Genomic DNA, 20,136 nt, shown 5'->3' on the forward strand with positions numbered 1-20,136 from the left:
AGGTTCGAGTGTTTCTAGCCAGATTCGAACCAAACCAACGGTGGTTTGGTCATGAGGGAGGTCAAGGGGTGCCAGTGTGTGAGTTCAGGGCGGATTGGGGTAGGTCCAGGTTTTGCTCGAATCTTCAAATGAAGATTCGAGAAGTTTGAGGACGATTTGAGGTTAAAGGGGTAGGGATCTGTGTTGAGGGTGGTTAGGAGGTTCAGTGGTGTGAATTTCACGGCCATCGGAGCCGGTGCCGCCGGGTTTTCAGGCGAAGGGAATGAGGGCGGCTAGGGTATTAGGGGCGTGTCTGAAGGGTATGAGAGAGATGATGGGGCGAGGGCGGGTTTGGTTTGGGGGGCGGGGGTATGGTTTGGACTTATATACGGGAGGGGGCGTTTGATCTTGGCCGTTGGATCATTCACGATCAACGGCCATGATCACTTCACTAAGGAGGAACGATGTCGTTTGGAGTAGTACTGGGGAGGTCCAGGTATTGGAGTGATGGGTCGGGGGTCGGGTTTGGTCAAGGCTTTGGGACCGTTTGATCATCTGAGATCAACGGTCCAGATTGAAACGCCTGAAACGACGCCGTTTGGTTGAGGCTGGAGACAGGTCTGGGCTAGTTGGGCCAGTTTTGAACGGGTTTGGACGATTTTGTGTTTGGGCTGGGGATTTTTGGCCCAGATCTTGTTTCCTCTCTTTTATTAATTCTCTCTTTATTTTATTCATATTTCTTTTATTCTTTTCATTTATTTTGATTTTTAATTATTTTCTAAAATCATAAACCAAGTTAACTTACTAAAAATACTAATTATCTTTTATAACATTTATCACATACAATTAAATGCCAATTAACAATAAAATCACACAATTCAACATTAAATGCTAAAAATGCAAAGTACATTATTTTTTATGATTTTCATTTTCATAAAACAAATCACTGGTTAATTAATCCTAAATTGTAAATGCAAATGCAACACATATATTTTTGTATTTTTCTTAACTAAAGTAGAAATAAACACGCGCAGACAAAAATACCAATAAATTACAAACAACACAAAACCATTTTATTTGAATTTTTGGGAGTAGTTCTCATAGAGCAAAAATCACGTGCTCACAGCTGCCCCTCTTTGTCCGAAAACACAAAGAGTTTTCGTGCAAAGATAAAGTGAGCGGATACGAACGATTTTTGCCCGTTGGAATACTCCGTGTGAAGCATTTTTTTGAAAAGATTTAACCGAACCTTTGCTTCAAAGGTTTCCTACATATCCCTGGCTAAAAGGGAATCAGGTTAATGTAGTTCGGGAAGTTTTGGTAGCTGAGACTACCATGGGACTGCGATGTTACTGTTACTGCTGTTGCATGCTGTTACCACTGCTTTTCGACCTCCTTATTACACCATTGCTAGAAAGAAAACAAAAGCTAGACTAAACTAGTGATTACAGAATCTTATCTATCTTCGACTTGCTCTTGTAGTCTTCTTTCTGATTTCTGAAATGGGATTCATGCTGGGGGTATTTTTGTTGTGACCCTCCGCATTACTGACTTCTGACTTGCTCTTGGAATGTATTCCTCTGTTCTGCAGGCGGGCTCCTTCATCAACTTAAAATATAACAACCTCCATTCTAACAGGCGGGCTCCTGACTCCTTCAACTTAAAATTTAATAACCTCCATTCTACAGGCGGGCTCCTGACTCTAACAACAACTTAAAAATAATTCAGCCTTCATTCTCCAGGAGGGCTCCTGACTTCATCAGCAACTTTGAAAAATAAATCAGCCTCCATTCTCCAGGCGGGCTCCTGTCTCCAACAACAACTTAAAAATAATTCAGCCTCCATTCTCCAGGCGGGCTCCTGACTCCAAAAATAATTCAGCCTCCGTTCTCCAGGCGGGCTCCTGACTTCAACAACTTCTTAAAATGTAACACCTCCATTCTCCAGGCGGGATCCTGACTTTACAACTTCTTAAAAATACAACACCTCTATTCTCCAGGCGGGCTCCTGACCTCAACAACTTCTTAAAATGTAACACCTCCATTCTCCAGGCGGGCTCCTGACTTCAACAACATATAACAACCTCCCTTCTCCAGGCGGGCTCCTGACTTCGTCAACGACTTAAAAATATAACACTTCCATTCTCCAGGCGGGCTCTTGACTCCTTTAACTTGAATCATCTTCTTTCAACTGCTTCCCTCAAAATGGGTGTCTTATTCCTCCGAAAACTGCTGGGGATAACACCGATATTTTATTCACAAATAAGTTATTTTCCTTCTTCAAAGACTACTTCCTTTTAAACAGGTGCTTTCACTTCCCTGAAACCTGCCAGGAATAACACTGCTGGGGAATTATCTTCCTCCTTTAAGAGTAGTTACTCTCCTCCTTTTAACAATGGTGGGGATGATACTGATTCAAAGACCACTACCTTTAAAACTTTGGGTTATCTGACTTCTTCCAAGATTGCTTTCTTTAAAACTTGTATTGCCCTATCCCATAAACTGCTGGGGATTCCACTTCCTTCAAGACTTGTGTTATCTTCCATCTTCCCCAAGTGGCTATCTGATTTCCAGAAAATTTCCGCAATGAGAGAAAATTTTCTGCCCCAGTTTGATAATCTTCTTTGCGGCCATGTCTTCCCGTTGTCAATACATTTCCTTTCCCTGCTTCAAATCAAAGAAAAATTTGTTAGTTTAAAACGTGGTGAGTGGTCGTGCCACTCCTGCTAAGGATGTTTTTTTTTCTTTTTCCTTTACCTGCTTTGCGTTTTATTACAAAACTTGCTGGGGATGGATTTTCTTTTCTCTTCCTTCCCCGCTCTATGTTGTCCGACCATCGCGGAACTTGGTCGATAATCTGTCGGAGTTGTTCCCGCATCTTGCAAATCTGCGGGGGATCCTCTTGGAATTTGATCCATAACTTTTCAACTGTTGTTTTTTCTGTTTTCCTCCAACTTCCCCTGAAAATTTGGTCCTCTTTGGAATCTAGACCCATTCATCATTTGGTCTTGCGGCAAACTTCTTTTCGCTTTGTCGCCTTATTTTTGGCCCGTCTTATCCACATTCTGCTTTGCACCACTTTGGCGACTGGTAGTAAGCTCTGAAAATCTTTTTTCAAAAACAAACTGCTGGGGGGGGGGGTAAAGTCTTTAAACCAAGAAATGAAAAAGTTATGATTTCAAAAGATAAAAATAAAGAAGAAATTTTTCTTAACCAATGCTGGGGAAAAGGAAAGAAAAGAACTTATCTGAATGATATAACCGATCCCAACGATCATGTCGTGCATTACGGATTAATCAACCTAGTCTATTTGTATTAATCAATCTTTCGGATGGCCTCAACTTGCCGAGGATAAACATGCACTCAACTCTTTGCCAAATGCGGATCCTTTCCGCCAATCTTGTCTTGTCGCCTCATAGTGCCCTTCGAGGGGTTTTCACTAATAAGACTCTCTTGTTTCTCTCAACTCCCATCGTCTTATGGTGCCTGTGAAGGTTTTCACCGATAAGACTCTCTCGTTCTATTTCTCTCATCTTCCGTCGCCTTATGGTGCATGTGAAGGTTTTCACCGATAAGACTCTTTCATTTTATTTTATTTTTCAGCTGGGGATTGGAGTGCTGCCGATATGACTCTCTCTGCTGGGGATTCTTTTCGGTTATCAATTCATTTCCAGTTTATGATCCTCTTCTCTGTTGGGGATCAGAGTGTTATGCATGACTTGGCACTTCTCGGATACTGATCAGGAGGTTTTTTTTTGGACATCAATATGGGTTTTTATGTATGGCCAAAAGGAAAAAGGGTATCAAAAGTTCAAAATAATTTTGATGGGTAAAACAGTACAACTCTTGGAATCAAACTTTCTTTCCAAAATTACAAACACAACTTCTGCCCCAGTTTTTCTGGCTTGGGGAATTATATTTTTTTGTTACACTATGTTACACTATGACCGAGCCGTGAGGCGCCTACGTATCCTTCTTTGAGGAATCAGGTCAAATGTAGTTCCCAATTCCTTTGTTTTTCTTGTGACTTTTCTTTTGTCTTTATTTATCATTATTTTTCTCTTCTCTTTTTCTTTCATTTTCATTACTGATTCCAAAAGAGGAATATTAAAGAATAAATAAGGCTCAAAGGGGGAAGCAAAGGTTAAAGTGTTTGGATAGAAGAAAGAATTGCCTCCGTCATTTCATTCTCCGATAAATGCCAAGTACAAACAAACAACAATTACAATCAAAAGAAATCATACATAATATCTCTTAACTACGTCTGAATTGATAGCGATGTCAACGCATTTCCCTTTGATATCTATTAGACATAAAGCGCCATTGGACAAAACTCTGGTTACAATGAATGACCCTTGCCAATTCGGGGCGAACTTGCCCTTTGCCTCAGCCTGATGTGGGAGGATGCGTTTCAGCACTTGCTGGCCCACTTCAAACTTCCGGGGACGCACATTTTTGTTGTATGCTCTTGCCATTCTCTTTTGATACAACTGGCTATGACACACAACTGCCAATCTCTTTTCATCAATCAGGTTTAACTGCTCCAAATGGGCTTTGACCCACTCGTCATCATCAATCTCAGCCTCAGCGACAATCCGAAGGGATGGAATTTCAACTTCCGCCGGTATCACTGCTTCAGTTCTGTATACCACCAAATAAGGAGTTGCACCTACTGAAGTACGAATAGTAGTGCGATAACCCAACAATGCAAATGGTAATTTCTCATGCCATTGTCTGGATCCTTCTATCATCTTCCTCAGTATCTTCTTTATGTTCTTGTTGGCCGCCTTGACCGCTCCATTCACCTTGGGATGATATGGTGTGGAATTACGGTGTGTAATCTTAAACTGCTGACATACCTCTTTCATCAAATTGCTGTTAAGATTAGCACCATTATCCGTGATGATCACCTTTGGGATTCCAAATCTACAGATGATATGGGCGTGAACAAAATCTACCACTGCCTTCTTGGTTACCAACTTGAAAGTTTTAGCTTCAACCCACTTAGTGAAATAATCGATGGTCATCAGAATGAACCTATGAACGTTGGTAGATGCCGGCTCAATAGGTCCAATGACATCCATGCCCCAGGCAACAAATGGCCATGGTGCTGACATCGTATGCAATTCTGTCGGCAGAGAATGAATCAGATCTCCGTGTATCTGACACTGATGGCATTTTCGCACGAAACTGATACAATCACACTCCATAGTGAGCCAAAAGTACCCTACTCGAAGAATCTTCTTCGCCAATACATATCCACTCATATGTGGCCCACAAACTCCAGCATGTACCTCCGTCATAACTGTCGCAGCTTGACTAGCATCTATATATCTCAGCAATCCCAAATCTGGTGTTCTTTTGTATAACACTCCTCCACTGAGGAAAAATCCATTTGCCAGTCGCCGAATGGCTCTCTTTTGATCTCCGGTGGCCTGCTTCGGGTATATCCCCATCCTGAGGTATTCCTTGACATCATAAAACCATGGCTCGCCATCCATTTCTTCCTCTATCATGTTGCAATAAGCATGCTGATCACGAACCTGGATATGCAACGGGTCAACATGAATTTTGTCTGGGTGGTGCAACATCGATGCTAAAGTGGCCAAAGCATCGGCAACCTCATTGTGAACTCTTGGGATGTGTCTGAACTCCACTGATCGAAATCGCTTGCTCAGATCGTGCAAACATTGTCGATATGGTATGAGCTTCAAATCCCTTATTTCCCATTCACCCTGAATCTGATGCACCAAGAGGTCCGAATCTCCCAAGACCAAGACGTCCTGGACATCTATGTCCGCAGCTAACCTTAAACCCAAAATGCATGCCTCATATTCAGCCATGTTATTGGTAAAATAGAAACGTAGTTGTGCCATAATAGGATAATGATGTTCTGTTTTAGAAATAAGTACCGCTCCTATTCCAACTCTTTTCGCATTTACGGCTCCATCAAAGAAGAGCTTCCAACCTGGTTCCTCAGATAATTCCAACTCATCAACATGCATTACTTCTTCATCAGGAAAATACGTCCTCAAGGGCTCGTATTCTTCATCAACAGGATTCTCGGCCAAGTGATCAGCCAATGCTTGGGCCTTCATGGCCATCCTCATCACATAGACAATGTCAAACTCCGTGAGCAATATTTGCCATTTCGCTAACCTCCCTGTGGGCATTGGCTTCTGGAAAATATACTTCAGTGGATCCAAGTGTGAAATGAGATAAGTAGTATATGATGATAGATAATGCTTCAATTTCTGGGCCACCCAAGTTAGGGCGCAACATGTCTTCTCGAGTTGAGTGTACTTAACCTCATAGCCTGTAAACTTCTTGCTGAGATAATAGATGGCTTGCTCCTTCCTTCCTGTAATGTCGTGTTGCCCTAGTACACAGCCAAACGAATTCTCCAGGACCGTTAGATAAATAATTAACGGTCTTCCCGGCTCATGTGGAACCAACACAGGTGGATTTGATAAGTATCCCTTGATTTGGTCAAATGCCTCCTGGCATTCTGCCGTCCATTCTACCACAGCATCTTTCTTCAGTTGCCAAAAAATGGGCTCACAAGTTGTCGTGAGTTGTGCAATAAACCTGCTGATATAATTCAACCTTCCCAACAAACTCATTACTTCTGTCTTGTTCTTCGGCGGTGGAAAATCTTGGATGGATTTGATCTTTGACGGGTCCAACTCAATGCCTCGCCGACTGACGATGAATCCCAACAACTTTCCAGATGGAACACCCAATGCACATTTGGCTGGGTTGAGCTTAATATCGTACCATCGAAGTCTTTGGAAAAACTTCCTTAGGTCTGCTACGTGGTCTTCTTGATGCTTGGACTTTATGATCACATCGTCCACGTATACCTCAATCTCTTTGTGTATCATGTCATGAAACACAGTAGTCATTGCTCTCATGTACGTTGCCCCAGTGTTATTCAAACTAAATGGCATTACCCGATAGCAATAAGTCCCCCACGGCGTAATGAAAGCCGTCTTTTCTGCGTCTTCTTCATCCATCAGAATCTGATGATACCCCGCATAACAATCTACAAAAGACCCGATCTCACGTCCGACACAGTTATCGATCAAGATATGGATGTTGGGTAATGCAAAGTTATCCTTTGGGCTTGCCCTATTCAAATTGCGGTAGTCGACACACACTCTGATCTTCCCATCTTTCTTCGGCACTAGCACCACATTAGCCAACCAATCAGGATATCGAGTGACCCGAATAACCTTTGCCTGCAGCTGCTTGGTTACCTCTTCTTTAATCTTCACACTCATATCTGTCTTGAACTTCCTCAATTTCTGCTTGACAGGAGGGCATGCCGGATCAATGGGCAATTTATGAACCACTAAATCGGTGCTTAATCCCGGCATGTCATCGTACGACCATGCAAAAATGTCTTTGAATTCAATGAGTGCTTTGACTAGTTCTTCCCTGATATTTGGTTCAATGTGGATGCTTATTTTAGTTTCCCTGATATCGTCTGCATCCCCTAAATTGATGGCTTCTGTGTCATTTAAGTTGGGATTGGGTTTTCTCTTCGAACTGGCTTAATTCTCTGTTTATCTCTTCAAAGGCTTCATCCTCATCGTATTCCGATTCATCATCATAATCGACCTCTTGTACAATTAGTTCGGAATCAGATTGATTTTTTAGACTAGGTTGAAGATCCGTTGTGCATGCCATGTCATTAGAACCAGTATGAAGAGAACTGTTCAGAAAGAGAAAAGAAGAAAACAGAATTAAAACAAAATAAAGAGAGAAAACTTTCACTATATTAAACTACGGGATAACAGAGTTTCACACTTTTGCCGAATACAAAAAATAAAACAAAAACTGGATTACAACTCTAGAATAAACAAGAAAGAAAAATCCAGAGCCTACTACCAAGACTCCCTCCGGGTAGGAAGAGGAGTAGCCGTCCAATTGTTGATATTGGACCTAGGCCCCACAAACTGTATATCTGCCCTATTGGACCCTTCTCTATCTTATATCACGTTGACGTCGGCGAACAGCCTTTCAAAGCCCTCATTCAAATTTCCATCTGGCCCGATCAGTGGTCTGAGAACTTTCGGGACCGACAACCCTCTGATACCTGCTCAGACAAATGATCTGGATAGGCGCGAGATTAGCATGGGAAGGACCCAGACTCTTTTCTTCAACTTGCGGGCCCGTCTCACATCCGCCGCTATAGGCTTGAATCCCAGCCCAAAAGTATCTAGGTTCTTGGGCAAAGAAACTAGCTGGACAATACCCTGCAGATCAACCCCCAAACCTTTTCCTGGTACAAACCCGTTGTTTAACATTTCCGAGGCTATCATGAAGGTCGCAGCTGCGATTCTGGGAAGTGGAAGGCCCCCGCCCTCAGGAATTTTGTCCACCGAGACTGCGTCAAAAACCTGATAAACCCATGGGGCCTTGTCATCGTCGGTTTCTATGAAGGGCACAATGGCATCACTAACGGCGCCTGTACCGTCATCCCCGTGTACCACAATCTCTTGTCTATCCCATTCAAATTTGACCATCTGATGCAGTGTAGAAGGCACTGCTTTGGCTGCGTGGATCCAGGGTCGCCCCAACAGAAAATTATATGACACCGCCACATCTATCACTTGAAATTCCATGGTGAACTCGACTGGACCAATTGTCAATTCCAGCATGATATCACCCACTGTGTCAGTACCACCCCCATCAAAACCTCGGATGCAGACGCTGTTCTTGTGAATCCTATCATCATCAACTTTCAGTTTGTTCAGAGTGGCTAAAGGACAGATATTGGCACTGGACCCATTATCAATCAGTACTCGAGTGACCACCGAGTCTTCGCATTTCGCAGTCAAATAGAGTGCTTTGTTGTGTTCTGTACCCTCTACTGGTAACTCATCGTCAGAAAACGTCACTAGATTTACCTCGAAGATTTTGTGCACTATTTTCTCCAAATGGTTCACTGAGAGCTTGTCCGGAACATGGGTTTCGTTCAGAATCTTCATTAATGTCCGACAATGATCGCTTGAATGGATCAACAAGGATAGCAGTGAAATCTCGGTCGGGGTCTTCCTCAACTGATCTATAATAGAGTAGTCATGTGCCTTCATCTTCTTCAAAAACTCCTCTGCTTCTTCCTCCGTCACTGGCTTCTTTATTGTTATAGGATTGGCCCTTCTCAATTCTGCGGGAGAAAAATACCTTCCCGAACGAGTTAACCCCTGGGCCTCGTATACTTCATCCACAACCTTCTTCCCCTTATGCATCACCATCACTTGACTGTAGCTCCAGGGCACAGCTTTCTCACTTGTTATCGGCAACTGCATTACTGGCATGATAACAACTGGTTCTACGCGGGCCCCCTTCACAACTAACACTGGTGTGCTTGGTACTCCCTGCAGCACTACCTTGACTGGCTCTGACTTCTTCACAACAACAGACGAACCTTTCCCCATTACCATAACTGGCTTTTCATCTACCCTTCCCAACTGTACCACTGCCTTTCCACTGGTCGGCTTTTCGTTTGGACTGGCACGAATCATCATTACCGTTTGTGAGGGTTTCTTGGGCTCCACTCCGTCGTGCACTAGTTCGATCATGTGGGCCTCATGGTGCACCGGCAATGGGTTCTCATTGATTTTGGGTGCCTCTGGTGCCTGAAACTCGATCTTATTTGTGTCAATAAGATTTTGTACGGTAGTCTTCAACTTCCAACACTTCTTAGTATCATGCCCGGGAGCCCCCGAACAATATTCACAGCTTACCGAGTGGTCTAGATTTTTGGGAAGGGGATTTGGCAATTTGGGCTCAACAGGACTCAATAGGCCTAATTCCCTCAATTTGTGGAATAGAGTAGTATAGGTTTCTCCCAACAAAGTGAATGTTCTCTACCTATGCACCCTTTCATTCCTGAAAGCCTGATTTCCGCGGAAGCCTGGCCCTGAAGGATTCTTGTAGGCCCTTGGTGGTGGATATGTATTTTGTGGAGGTGGGATATTTGTTTTGTGGAGGTGGATATGTATTCTGGGGAAACGGCGCACGCCATTGTGGGCGAGCCGGAGGCTGGGTGTAAGTTTGGGCGTGATGGACGCAGAAATGTGGCTCTTGTGGTAGATAATAGGGTTGTGGAGGGTCGTATGGAGTGTGTGGGTAATTTGGGTGATGGGATCTGGGTTGGTAGTGAGGGGAAGGACCTCTGGATCTGGACCAAGTACCTGCTTCGACTGTTGTGACCTCCTCTCTCTTCTTTTTCCTGAGCACACCTCCCATGCCGCTTTGGATAGCCTGAGTTGTGACCTTGATTTCCGAATAGCTCATTATCTTGTTTGACCTGAATCCCTCTTCAACCATACCTCCCATTTTTACTACTTCGTTGAAAGATTTACCAATTGAAGTCACCAGGTGACCAAAGTAAGTTGGCTCCAAAGTTTGTAAGAAGTAGTCCACCATTTCACCTTCCCTCATTGGTGGATCGACTCTTGCTACTTGTTCTCTCCAACGGAATCCGAATTCCCTAAAGCTCTCTCCAGGCTTTTTCTCAAGTTTCAACAGTGTGAGACGGTCAGGGACGATCTCAAGGTTATACTGGAAGTGACCTGCAAATGCTTGTGCTAGATCATCCTAGGTATACCACCTGCTAGGATCCTACCTCGTGTACCATTCCAGTGCGGACCCGCTTAAACTTTGACCAAAATAAGCTATCAGCAGCTCATCCTTTCCACCTGCCCCTCTCATCTTACTACAGAAACCTCGTAGATGTGCCATGGGATCACCATGTCCCTCAAATAGATCAAACTTTGGCATCTTAAAACCTGCCGGCAATTGAAAATCGGGGAAGGGACACATATATTTATAGGCCACACTAACTTGGCTGCCCAATCCATGCATATTCCTGAAGGACTGCTCCAGGCTTTTCACTTTACGAAGCACTTCGTCCTACTCCGGATTCTTAGCCGGCCTCTCAGTTTCCGTCGGGAGCTGAAGGTGAGGGGTGTAAGTGTATGGCTCGGGTGCTTTGAAGGTGAGTTCGGGAGAATAGTATTGGTTGTCGTGAACCTGAAACACTAGTTCATTGGATGATTTTTGCAATGTGGCGGGTGGAGATGCCACGAAAATAGGAACAGTTGGTGGAGGAGGGTTTTGTTTGGGTGGTGGAGCTTGGGGATTATAGGAAGTTTCCCCTGATAGTATTGGGCAATGGGGAAGCTCGCTGATGGACCAGTAGGAGGGTGTTCCGGAGTCCGAGCCGGTGAGAGGGTAGGATTAGGGGGAGGTATTGGTGATGTTTGTCCCCTAGCCCAGGCTAGGTGCATCCCAGCTATCTCTTGTCTCAACCTGTCTACTTCCTCCTTTATCATTTGCATCTCCGTCTTTTCCTCCTCAACACTTTTGTCCGAACCAGACATACTTTTCGGAATGGGCTCTTTAGATCTTGTGTGGTAATGGTAATCTGCCAGAACGTTCTAACGAGCTAACTGTTTCGAAATCTCTGGATCAACAACAAACTTGTTAGCGTTAGAGTTTAACACATATTGCAATTTCACGTTGGGGATGCAATGTTCCTAAGCAGTTTAACCATTTCTATCATGTCTTTGTTCTGACTGCATACGTCATTTCGACTTCTTTTAAGTGCCTCCAAACTTTCCTTTTTTAGTGGTGGTCGAATCTTATGTGGATTGCCTACGTATCATGTCCACGCATGAATCAGACCGTGTGTAGTTCTTACACATAAATGCGAAAGCAAATTTTTAAGCATTTTCCATTTTCTTTACTGAAACATTATAATACAAACTAAACATTTTTTGGAAAGGAGAACAAACCCGAAGTAAAATCAATTACGGACTAAAAAAAACTACTGACACATTTTGATGCAAAAGAGAATATACAGACAGACAACAGACTCTAAAAACAAGAACACTAACTCGAACTATGAATACATTAAAGCTCCAAAAGTTGGTGCCTGCGAGGCATCGTTCGGCCTTGCCGCGGGCTTAGGTGCGAGATCCCTTTCAAGTTGCTCCAGTTCGTATACTGTCCGCTTGACGAAAATCATTACTGCTGACATGAAGGTAGTGCAGGTCATGTCTTCACACATTCAACATCTCCTAATGATGGCATGGGCAATAGTCCCAATCTTGTTCCTGGTTCGACCTTTTTCTATGAGCTGGCGCCTTATCTGATCACTATAGCCCCCCAAAACCTGAGAATCCTGGAGATGCTACCTTTGCAGCTGCCGTATTTCATCTTCCATTCGAGCTAGTAAATCGTAATAGTGTCCACTTTTGATTTCATAAGCTTCATCTTGGTTAGCTGCCTTGTCCTCAAGGGTGGTCATTTTTCCCTTTAGTTTGGCGATGGTTTTTTCATATTCCTTCTTCACCTGCTGCAAGTACTGTGTGCGCTCTTTTGTTATTTTTGCCCATTGTGCCCGGAGCTGTGCTATAGCACCCTCAGATTTCTTCAGGTCATCCCGGCGCTCAATTATTTCCTTCTTTAGTCCGTTAATCAATCTTTCATCTCACCGACTCCTTTGCTGATTGTTAGCATCTATCCTCATTTGTCGGATCTGAGCCTTGAGAGCCTCATTTTCTTGGGCTAACTTGTTCTTCTCTCCTTCATCGGCAACAACCTGCAATCTTTTCTCAAATTTCAGATCCTTGATCTGTTGTTTCAGCTTGCCTACTTTGGCCTGGTATTCACGCTTTTTGGCCAACCAGTCCCACGGTTCTTGTGACGCCTTAACGAACTCTTGAATGTGAGGTTTCTTAGTTGGCCGTTCTAGCTTGTCTCTTACAATGTCTCTCTTCCTATACCAGGCGATATAAGCAGGTGAGACTTCGCCTCTGGATAGGTCGCGCATTCGAGTGTTTACCGTTAAATACTGGCATTCATTCCATATAGAACGAACGGTTTCTTCATGAAATTGTCCATTGGTGCTAACCTCGATTGCATAAACACTGAGATCTTCATCTGGGTGTACCACCTGACACCTCCCTAACTGTCTCATCACCCGGTAAGGCGCATAAGGCTGAATGCCTCAGAGTCCCATTAAGAGGAAGTAAGGACCCGTGGAGGGCATGTACACAATTTCTTCAACAGGAAGCCAACCCAATGTCTACCCTATTTTTGCTGCAGTGATGGCGCGAAGGCAAGATACCCAGTCTTCAGACCCTTCTAGCAATTTGAGCACTGAAACCCTCGTGTTATATCCTTCAATGCAACCTTCGTTTGTAGATCTAGAGCTCATATACTGAGGATGATGACACAAGTGCTCGATCATCCACATTTGCAATAATAAATTGCACCCTTCGAAAAAGTCTGCCCCAGCTTTACAGGCTGTGAGAGCTCGGTATATCTCGGACACTATCATAGGGGTAAGCGTGCTTTTGTTGTTGGTAATTAGGACCTTGACTACTCCAGCCACCTTCAAATCAATATTTCTATCTTTCCGAGGAAACACCGCAATGCCCAAGAACGCTACTATGAAGGCGGACCGCCTATGTTCATCCCATTTTGTCCGATTCCCTCTGCTGCAAACCCCGCTTTCCAGATTGTCAAACCCTCCTATATGCCCATACCTCTGGTATATGAACTGCAGAGTAGAAAAACCTCTATCTAACTCAGAGTACGGGACTCCCTTGCTTATCTTCAGTAGATCCATGAACTTGTGCGAATTGACGGCTCTTGGAGCAATCAGATATTTGTGCCTTAGCCCCTCAGTAATGTCCATATAACCTGCTACCTCTTCTAAGGTTGGGGTGAGTTCAAAATCTGAGAAGTGGAATACACTGTGGGCCGAGTCCCAAAATGTAACCAAAGCCTTTATGATGTCACATCTGGGTCTGACGTTCAACAAACTGGTGAGACCTCCCAGATGTAGTTTGATCTTATCTCGCTCGGACTTTTTCAGATCCTCCTACCATAAGCGCAACTCCAAAGGGATCTTGCTCCTAGCTGTTACCGGCAAACTTGGACCCGGGCTCATTCTGTATGTTGTTTGGGGTGATTAACACTCATTGGACTCAAAGAAAGAATAAATTAAAATTGACACACATTTAAATAAAACTCCGATCTTGTCAATACGGCCTTTTAGCACTTCGAAAAAGATTTAACGGCTGTGTTTACCAACCTGACAAAACCTTGAAAATGACCAAAAGTGGCTATTTTCGCAAAAACAGCCTTCCGACGTCTTTTTAGGGACATTCGGTTATTTTTACAAGAATAGAATCACCGACTTATTTATGACGAAAGATTAAAATTTTTGACATTTTTGGCTATTTTTACAAAAGGGGAGGTTGGACCCGATGAGGGCTGCCTACGTATCTCACATCCTGTGAGAATCAAACCGGCGTAGTTCGGGAAACGAGAATAACCTAATTCTGAAAACAAGACTTGTTTAAATAAATTACACTAAAAAAATATATTTTTTTCATTTTCTCAAAATTTTGGCAGAGTTTGCTATTACACTGCTATTTTTCTTTTTCTCTTTTCCGATATTCCAGTATTTTCAGAAGCCGGTCAGCATGCAAGTCTGCAGCAAATAAATGCGTAAAACAAACAGGATGCAGCAGGATGGTCCTTCTCATTTCAGGTCGCTTGTCCTAGACGGACCCAACCCCTGTGTTGAGTCCCCTAAGTCAAGTGCACATGATGCAAATAAGCGTTCCTACTAGGGATCCGGCATGAGGTTTTGTTATACTAGGTTTATCCTGGGTGTTTGTTCTAGACCTGTCTTACCCGAGCGGACAACTCGAGCCGAGGATGGGAACTGCGTACCGGTAACCAAAAGATCATCCAGTCTTGCAACTCCTCCGAATCCTCGTTCTATTTTGGGATATGACACTAACAGAAAGAAGTCACGACCAGCGTGCACTCCTCAAGAGAGAGAAGAGAGGGATTTCGTAGCAGTTTATATATATAGTTCAGATAATATCAAAGCGGTAAAAGCAACATTTAGCACATTAGGACAAAACATGTAATAAAATCAGATAATAAATAAAGCCAAATATAACAATTTATCTAAGCTCAAATTCTGAACCCTGAACCAGAGATTCTGGGTTATTTCCCCAGCAGAGTGGCCAGAGCTGTCACACATCCTTTTCACCCGCGCCACCGCAAAGGGGTGCAGAGAGAGTTTTTCCAATTAAAGGACAATCGAAACGGGATTTATTATTTAATTCAGAGTCACCACTTGGGAGATTTATGGTGTCCCAAGTCACCAGTTGGATCCCTAATCGAGGAAAAGATTAACTCTGTTTAACAGTCTGTGCACCAGAAATCCGGAAAAGGAATTCTGTTAACCCAGGAGAAGGTGTTAGGCATTCCCGAGTTCCGTGGTTCTAGCACGGTCGCTCAACTATCATATTTGGCTTAATTATCTGATTTTTATACAATTATGAACCTATGTGCAAATTTTAACTTAAACCCTTTTTATTATTATCAATATTATTTTAACAAAGAATTGCAACGTTGTGAAAACGTATCTCGAACCCCGTCACATCAATGTACCCGTGGTTATCGACACATTTCGACTCCGTTGAGATTTGGATTTGGGTCACATAAATGAGCACCCGAGTTTAAGAAAGTAAATCATTAAAGGCGCGCCTAAAGCGACTAACGTATCATCATTTTGGGGAAGGCTATGAACTTTTTCTAAACGGCCCATCCGGAAGTCTAAGGAATTTTACAAATACTTATAGAGGGCCTCGCAGCTTATGTATTTCGTTTGTCGAGGCTCATTTCATTCATTATTAAAAAAAACATTGCAACGTCATGGAAATGCATCTCGAACCACGTCACAATCAATGTACCCGTGATTGTCGACATATTTCGACTTCGTTGAGATTGGGATTTGGGTCACATAAAAGTGCACCCGGGTTTAAGAAGGTAATGTTATTAAAGTACGCGCCTAACAGTGACTAACGCGTTATTACTTTGGGAAAGGCCGTAAAATCTGCTAAACGGACCATCCCAAATTCTATGTATTCATGATATTCCTTTATTGAGGGCACCGCAGCTTGTGCGTTTTATTTGGCGAGTCTCGTGTCCTTTTTTATTTTTTAAAAAAAGTAAGCCTGAAGCAACTATAATTTGCTATTTTTATTGTCTCTAAAGTAAAAAAGAAGTCCTAATTAATTTGTTTTAAGAGCTACTTCCTCTTTAAGAAAGAAACTTATAATTAATCCGCATCGGGCCTCCAAGGCCTACCCGTGGGACAGCCGGCTTTCATCTCCAAATCCAAGCACAACTTTCCTAATCAGTTAACTAATTAACAATGGTTACAATTATTAGCTTAATAACACATTACCATTAATTTCCAATCTCGTGTTAACTATTGACCATTGTCTATTACTATCAGATTGAAAACGTGTACCATAACATTATTATTACAACTAAAATATATTGCTTGTCTAAACTACAACGATACAAGTTTACGCATTACAAAATATTGTCTAAAATTTGTCTAAACTCACTAATGACAATATTGTCTAAAACTTACATAAATATACGCATTATAAAATATATATATATAAAAAAGAATTTTACGAGAATACATAGATACAAGTTTAATTCTTAACAAAATATGAATAACGGATGCACTCTTAATCAATAACCACATTTAAACCCATACTTGCTGATTTCAGCTCAATTTTATTAGTGCAGGCGAAATGCATGAATTCAAAAAAACACGTTCCTGTTTCATCTTGCAGCTTGCTCCTTATTTCAAAATTATACTACAAAACAACACTAAACCAATATGACTATTACATAATCATATTCCAAAATCCAAACAGTCCCGGAATCAAGCAGCCCAAACAACTTATAAATAGTCCTAATTATACAGTCGTCTATTATTCATGTAATATAAACAATCCTAGTTCAAATCCGTGCAGTCCATATCATGTCAACAAGCCAACTAGTTAAAAAAAAACTAAATAAGTACAACCTTTAACGAACTATAACTACAAGTATTCAAATGAACTCAACTCTAGCATAAAACTACATTTTTCACTCCAAGGTTGAACTTACATCAAGGGAATTCGAAGCATGTACCTAGTATTGACAATACAAGAAGAGGAAAAAGAGGATCAACAACAGCAGTAGTAACAAACAGTAGTTGCAACAGCAGTGCAACAACAAATAATCAGCAGCGATAAACGACTCCAAGTATAGAGCAGAAGTAATAGGAAGAAAAGTTCTAGCTATTTCAGATCCTAAGCGAGGCAATGAAACAGTACCTATTCTTTTTCAACTTCCCCAAGCTTTCCAAAAATCAATCCCCTTTTTCAGTCCTAATCCTCCTCTCTTATAGCCATCCAGACCTGCCCCCTCTTTCAAACTTAACTACCCGACCCCCTTCCCCACTAAAAATCTGCATTTTTCCACTTAAAACCCACTAAGGAAAGCTTTTTCCTTATTTTCAGCCCCCATTCTCTCTTGTTCCCCATTACCTTATTAATTTTAAGGACATTTAATACCCAACTAACAAGTCACTAACACTAAAATATTACCCTAACTGTTCCATTCCCAATCACCCCTGAAACCCCTTAATATTACTGCCCACTACAATCTATTCATCTGCATTAAAACCTTTAACTCTAAAATCTGTTCAAGCTAACAATTATCTAAAACTAATTCTGATTAACAGCTATAACCAACTTACTTCTGACAACTGAATGACTGAGGTTAAATTTCAATTGAAACAAATGAACTGAAATTAAATCAAAACCAAACTAACACAACACAGAACTCAATAGAATCCTTAAAGCTGAAACTGAAAATTGAATCAAAATCAACATGAATGCAAGATCATTGTCAGCCTATTGACAATGCCCTGAATTTAAGTGTCCACAGATCAGCACACACAACAACCATTTGACGAACTTATTGGTCTACAAACAAGAATGAATTAATCGACGAAAACTAATTAACCGATTGCCTACAACAATTGACAACAATCAAACAGAAATAGATAATCAGGCAATTCAAGCAACATTGACAAGAACAGGGATTTTCAATAAGACTTAACTAATCGTCGAAGCTTATTCGAATCGATTAAATAGACTATAATTATACACAACAACGAGCAAAAACAAATTCGACCAAATAGAAAGGTCTGAGGGAGAAGAACAGAACAATCGACAAAAATTTTAAAAAAAATTAATATAACAATACCAAACAAATAAACAGACGTTTAAAACATCAAAATAGAATAAAAGAAAAGAAGGAAAAATACATTAAACGGAACAGAGAACAGACGGACTTGACTCGACTCGGACTTGAACTTTTGAGGTCAAACAGACCTTAATCGAGTGTTCTCAACTGAGAACACTTCGACTAAGGTCAGTTAAACACCCAAATCCCCTTAAACTTCGGACAGAAACCAGTTTTGGTTTTCTAGGGTTCTTACATTTCGATTTGGGGTTCGAGTGTTTCTATCCAGATTCGAACCAAACCAACGGTGGTTTGGTCATGAGGGAGGTCAAGGGGTGCCAGGGTGTGAGTTCAGGGCGGATTGGGGTAGGTCCAGATTTTGCTCGAACCTTCAAATGAAGATTCGAGAAACTTGAGGATGATTCGAGGTTAAAGGGGTAGGGATCTGTGTTGAGGGTGGTTAGGAGGTTCAGTGGTGTGAATTTCACGGCTATTGGAGCCGGTGCCGCCGGGTTTTCATGCGAAGGGAACGAGGGCGGCTAGGGTTTTGGGGGCGTCTCTGAAGGGTCTGAGAGAGATGATGGGGCGAGGGGGGTTTGGTTTGGGGGTGGGATATGGTTTGGACTTATATATGGGAGGGGGCGTTTGATCTTGGCCGTTGGATCATTCACGATCAACTGACGGTGATCCGAGTATTGGAGTAGTACTGGGGCGATCCGAGTATTGGAGTGACGGGTCGGGGGTCGGGTTTGGTCAAAGCTTTGGGACCGTTTGATCAGCTGAGATCAACGGTCCAGATTGAAACGCCTGAAACGGCGTCGTTTGGTTGAGGCTGGAGACGGGTCTGGGCTAGTTGGTCCAGTTTTGAACGGGTTTGGACGATTTTGTGTTTGGGCTGGGGATTTTTGGCCCAAATCTTGTTTCCTCTCTTTTATTAATTCTCTCTTTATTTTCTTTCTATTTCTTTTATTCTTTTCATTCATTTTGATTTCTATATTATTTTCTAAAATCATAAACCAAGTTAACTTACTAAAAATACTAATTATCTTTTAATAACATTTATCACATACAATTAAATGCTAATTAACAATAAAATCACACAATTCAACATTAAATGCTAAAAATGCAAAGTACATTATTTTTTATGATTTTCATTTTCATAAAACAAATCACTGGTTAATTAATCCTAAATTTTAAATGCAAATGCAACACATATATTTTTGTATTTTTCTTAACTAAAGTAGAAATAACACGCACCAAAAAAAATACCAATAAATTACAAACAACACAAAACCATTTTATTTTAAATTTTTGGGAGTAGTTCTCATAGAGCAAAAATCACGTGCTCACATACTGTATATATAAACTCTCTGATTTCTTTACTAGAAGAAGAAAATATTCAATTTACAAAATACTCATCATTTGGTTAATAGAAGGATGGTTGGTACCATAACAATGATAAAAAATCAGTAGGCGTAACAAAATTAGGGGTAATAAGGTAAGTGTTCTTCTAGTGTTTAAGAACAACAAAATGACATCAATCAGAAAGCTACTTTCATGCTTTTTTTTTCCAGTAGAGGTTCATGCTTGTAGAGGGTGATCTCCAAAAGTACATGGTATTAACTTACAAAACTAGAAAAATATACGTAACTTGCGAGACTAGCAAAATATAAGTAAATTAGGGGACATGAATTTTTTTTCTTTGTGTCACGTTGTCAAACTCGTGTAATTACGAGATCATGCAAAATGAAGGAAGAGCTTAGCTTTAACATACACGGAGAAGGGAAAAATTCGTATGATATTTTTTGGAAAAGGTTGCACCGTACTCCTTTAGAACCGTAAAATTTTACGTTGCTAATAATTCTCGTTGGATCCTTTTTGGTCGCAAGAATTCATGTTGCTTAATGTAACGTTTAGGATCTGACTGAAGTATTTTTTGAATGAAACTTGTTGAAAAGTTTTGAGGATAGGTAACGTCCCACTTCTTAATTGTAGTGTCTTGATATGGAAAATG

The sequence above is a fragment of the Nicotiana sylvestris genome, chromosome 9, assembly GCF_000393655.2.
Source record: "Nicotiana sylvestris chromosome 9, ASM39365v2, whole genome shotgun sequence".
Taxonomy (NCBI): Eukaryota; Viridiplantae; Streptophyta; class Magnoliopsida; order Solanales; family Solanaceae; genus Nicotiana; species Nicotiana sylvestris.